The sequence below is a fragment of the Lampris incognitus genome, chromosome 4 (genome assembly GCF_029633865.1).
Source record: "Lampris incognitus isolate fLamInc1 chromosome 4, fLamInc1.hap2, whole genome shotgun sequence".
In the NCBI taxonomy this organism is placed as follows: Eukaryota; Metazoa; Chordata; class Actinopteri; order Lampriformes; family Lampridae; genus Lampris; species Lampris incognitus.
The window spans coordinates 72,903,000-72,908,584 of NC_079214.1; positions in this window are offsets into that span (position 1 = coordinate 72,903,000).

Here is a 5,585-nt window from a genome sequence, read left to right on the forward strand (position 1 = left end):
GGGGTTTCTTTCCGATTTCATTCTTACGTCTGTAAATAATTTTTCTTAAGGTGACGACCTTAAAGACATTACAAACTGCACTGAAAAGGGAAGGAAATCCCATAGTTGCATTGATGAATAGTATGTAATGTGGCATGTGATGAATCAAGTGGGGGAAACTGTCAAATCCAGTCAACCAGCAACAGAGGTTAAAGTGACAAACGTTGATGAATGATGTTGATGAATCTATATGACAAGGGGATGAGCGGTCAGTTGAACCATGACCCCCCTTTTCAAAGAACTCTTCTTTGGTATTTGGATTGAACTTTGATAAAGGGAGTCAAGAAGCTCACAAGGCATATGTAACCGTTTCAAACGGGTCTCAGCACCAGTGTAGTGGTTGTGGATAAGGCATAGAAGGAGGCAACTCACAAGGACTGTTTTTCCTGCCTTTATTGGTTCTGCAGAAGATAATAACAAACTTTGGTCTCTCTTCTGCACCTCGGCTCCTCATCAGTGCAATACGGCACTATCTTATTACATGTTTCTTAAAATACATGCAATTAACTTGACATTACAATATGTATTTAAATCAACAAAGCGTATACAACCATATTTACAGCCATACACAAATTAAAGGACATATTTTCTTAATTATAACTAATTTCTTGTCATAACCATAAAAAGTATTTGTGTAGCACTAGTGACACCTACTGGGCAAAATAAAACGGTGCATGGGGCCCGAGTGAGCAAAACAAACACATTAAACAGAAGAAAACAAACACCTGCAGAAGATAATGACAACACATTTTTGGTCTCTCTTCTGCACCTCTGCTCCTACAAATGAAAAATAACACTATACAGTTTACACCACATTTAGTCGCATTATACAGGGCGGCCCGCCGTCATAAAATGGCGGCGGATACACTTTATATCTACACTTCTACAACTTCAACAAAAACATTATTTAGCCGTCAAAACTACGTAAAACTGCTGGTTAATGTTAGCGCATTACCAGCAAAACAATATGCATTAAAAGTTATAACATTAGCAGCTAATTTTTCAAATAAAACAATGAAATAGCACAACAGCATTTTATACACAACTCATCTCATCAATGCAATACGGCACTGTGAAGGGAAGGCGGAAGTTACGGAAGCATAGGCGGTACAGAAGGAGTGACGTGAAGCAAGCGACATCATTTCCGCATGGAATACTAATAACCGTAATTGAAATAATAATTCAATAAGATCAAATTCACACATACATAACAGAATTATTAAGTGAAAATTTAATTTTAAAATACTAATTGGAAATAAAAAAATAAATAAAGTGCATTTATTTATTTGTTGCTTTTTTTCTCCGTTATACATACCTTATCTCTGCCACCAACTCAGTCCTTTAAAGAGAGTTGACAACTTTTGGCATATCTACACTTTGCAGAAATTCCCCATTTGACAAGTTGAATTGGGCTCTGTAAAAAGGCCGACGGTGCAGAACACTCGGTGAAGAAGAAGGCAAATAACTGGATATGGTTTAATAATAATAATAACGCCACTGTCAACACTGTCAGAACAATACATCACTGTCGTAAATATTAATCACTGTAATGTTGTACATATCCGTAAACATTACATCACTCCCTTTTTTTAAATGATTAACACCATTGTCTTCACAAACAGTGTGAATGCAGATGTTGACCACTAGAGATCGCACTCTTATTTTGATATTCAATTTTGTTACGTGACTGTCATTTCCGGTTTTCCATCACTTGCCGCAGTGAATTTCTGTCTGTCAGAAGATGATGTTACAGCCGACATATTGTGACATTATGTCTGGCAAAGTTATAGAGATTTTGAAGAGATATCGAAGTTTTCCCTTCCCATTGAGCTGCAAGCAGGCCAAAGTGGTTAGTAGAGTTTATTCTCTCACTTTCATTTCATTTGTGTAACTTTATTGACTGAATTGCATGTAAATTCATGATTTATTTTGTCTGCCTTGTAGTTCTACGGTGGTGATTGATGCTACATGATGCTAACCATGCTAGCTTTGCTTTCGAGGGCATCAATAAAGAAAACCCATCTGTAATTCAGGGTGTCCGTGGATCCTTAAAAAGTCTTAAATTCATGTATCTAAATTAAAGGCCTTAAAATGTCTTAAATTCATTACTCAAAAGTCTTAAAAAAGAACTGTCCGGGAGAGGACTATTTCTTCTTCTTCGTTTGTGTTGTGCAAAGAGGAAGGTAGCTTGGGTTGCGTGCAGAGCGCGAATCATTTCGGTGACTACTTGCAGTCGTGACCAGAGTTGGCTGCTTTTTCCGCCGCAGCTAATAATGTGAGGTTGTAAATAGACCGTTCTATGGCGAAATGCATACATGTGTTCAGCCAGCGACGTCTATTGGTCAGATAGAATCGCTTATAGAAGCCTCTGGAAACCGGAAATCCACAGCAGAGATGGAAATTCTGAGCAGTGGTAAGTCACGTTCTGATAGCGCCGCAAAAATAATAAAATAACGCCTTTTAAAACGAACGAGAAATCTATTGAACACCTAAACTGACATAAGATAATATTTGACACACACTTATACGGTACATATTCATTCCACCACGTGCTATTTTCATGAATTCCAGGTTCGTATCAGGCGCCCCTGTTAGCTATAGCATGCCATTCCCTGTAATTAAAACAAATATGTATCCCCATAGACAAATAAATGACCTGGATGATGCGATACCATGGCAATATTACCTGCAACGGTTGTAGGTAATATTAATGCAACTAGTTATCGAAAAGAATACCGATGTTGGTTTTACTGAGCGGTTAATTGCTAAATGGTATAGCCTATATAGAATTTGGCGGACAAATGCTAACTAAGTCATGACAAAATGGCCGCCGAGAGAAGAAGAAAAGTTGATGCTAGAATTGATCGTCCGGAGGGAGGGGGGAGGGACCTCCGCTGAGCGCTCTGCTGTGATTCGTTGTTTTGTCATCAAACGCTCACAGCGAATCAACCAATCACAGCAGCGTATAGTTTCTGGCAGCTTTTTCAACATGGAGGAGGTGTAACGGGGGCAGTCCTATGCTGTTCTTTGCTGGTCAGCCTGCTGCACGCCCGTCACTCTCATCATTAGCTCTGCGTTGTGTTCTAGTTGGGTGGGGCCCCAGGTGTTGTGGGGGGCCCTCAGTCTCTCATCATCATCATCATCATCATGATCAAGGAAGGAGGGGGGACACACAGGACTCTATTTGGCCCACCTTGCCATTTATTTTGGTTTCAAACCCTTCGACAAACGTCCAGTCCTCCAGCGGGAGCGGTGTTTCTTACGGACGTGGGGGTCGAAGTTCAACCACTGCCCGGACTTCATTCGTGTGCGTTAGAAGGAGAAACCGTCCACGGGACTCCGATGTAAGAAAGGATAAACAAGTATTTTATCCCACAGCTTGCAGTATCTTCTTACAGGGATACTCAAGGTTACGTTCTCCTCAACCAGCAAAACTGTCCTACGGTAAGAAACACGCGTGGCTCGGCTCGATCGCTGCTTGACACTCCCCCCACAAAACAAAACAAAAAAAAGGCCTCTCCCGCGTTCCCTCTTCCGTGTACCCACAAGACCTCTCTCTTAAAGCGACAGTACATGTATATGACGGTCGTTGTAAAACATACATAAAAGTAAATAATGACATAAAATAAAATGTAGTAAACACAAATAACAGCACACAGACAGGATTTGGTGATATTTCATACTCAAACAAAATAAAATAAAAACATTAATTTTAACCTGGTTACATTCACCCCTCCTGAAATTCACCAACATCCTGACAGCAGGATAAAAAGAGAAAGAGGAAAGGAAAAGCCCATCACTGACTACTGGCACAAGTGAAAAGAAGGACCTAGTCCTCCAGTCAACTTAGGAGCTACCTCGGTTACGAGGTTCGGAAAATAATGAGGTTGATCAAGTCTCAGTATTCCCCTAGATCAATGTGACGCCTGATACGCCACACCATGCACTTGGCCCAAAACAACCCTGTCTGATAGACACCTAATAACTCACATTAAACTAGTTTGAATGACTCCAACCTCCATCAAAGTTCAAACCCTCACACTCCGTAGAAATGGCATCTGAGCCAAAGATTCTATTTACCTGTTCACTGACCTCACCACCCTCCCTGTGCGTGTCCTAACCCGACCATCGCTCTCTACTTGTGTGCGTGAGACAGTGCGAGCTGCAACATCTGTATCGAGTGTGGTGCTTCTGTGTGCGAATCAGTGTGAGATATAACACCAACATCGAGTGAGTGTGATGCCTCTATGTGTGGTGCGTGTGTGTTGGGTGGAGTCTGAGCAGTGGCCCCCACAGGACTGACTACCAGACTAGACGGAATGAACTCTTCCGCTTCTGCCCACTCAGATCTAGGCGAGTCTCCAAGTGATGAGACTGCTAGCCCCACTGCATCCCCTGAGACCGTCATGCCATCTGCACTGTCCTCCTCATCGGACTCTGCGCAGTCAAGCAACTGACTGGTTGTACTGGACTCCTCACCCTGATCTAATTCAGGAAGGGGAAAGAAGTTGACCTCCAACAAACGGTTCCTGTGCACCACCCTGGTGTGCCCCTCTGCATCCTGAATCTTGTAGACGTGGATATTGGGGTTGACACCGACAACTGTGTACACTCCGTTCTCCCATTTGTCAGCCAACTTTCTCTTCCCTCGCTCACTCTGGTTCGCAACCAAAACACGATCCCCGACAGACAGGACAGTGCCCTTGGCGTGTCTGTTGTACTGTCGCGCCTGATGCTGCTGCTCAGCCGTGGAGTGCTTCTGAGCGATCTCCATTGCACTCCTTAGACAGGAAAGCAGAGACTGAGCATAAGAGTCATAGTCAACAACGTGAGGATCATGCAAAACCTGCCTGAACATAACATCCACCGGCAGTCTTGGGACACGCCCATACATCAGGAAGAAAGGCGCATAACCCGTGGTCTCGTGAACAGTGGCATTGCACGCGAGCGTGAGAGAATGGATCTGCTGAGCCCACTGTTGCTTCTGCTGAAGCGGAAGGGAACGGAGCATATTCCCCATCGTGCGATTAAAACGCTCTGTCCCGCCATTACCCATAGGATGGTAGGCCGTCGTGTGGGACTTCGCTACATCCGCCAACTTGAGAAGCTCTGCAATCAGGTTGCTCTCAAAGTTTGTGCCCTGGTCAGAATGTATTCTCTCCGGAAACCCGTAAACACAGAATACATGATCCCAGAGTTTCTTGGCGACCTGCTTCGCTGTCTGATTGGTGCAGGGGAACGCGTGAGCAAGCTTAGTGAAGTGGTCAGTAACCACTAAGACATCGACTGACCGCTGCTTACTGTCCTCAGCGGACCAGAAATCCATACACACAAGCTGCATCGGTGCGGAAGTTTTAATGCTCTCCAGGGGCGCGCAAGCAGCTGGCTCTGGGGTCTTCCCAAACACACATCTCCGACAGCATCTGACATATACTCTGATATCCCTCTCCATGTCAGGCCAATAAAAACGCTGCCTTGCAAGAGAGAGAGTACGGTCCTGGCCCTGATGACCAGCGTGATCGTGGATGCCAGACAGTGCCTTGTCT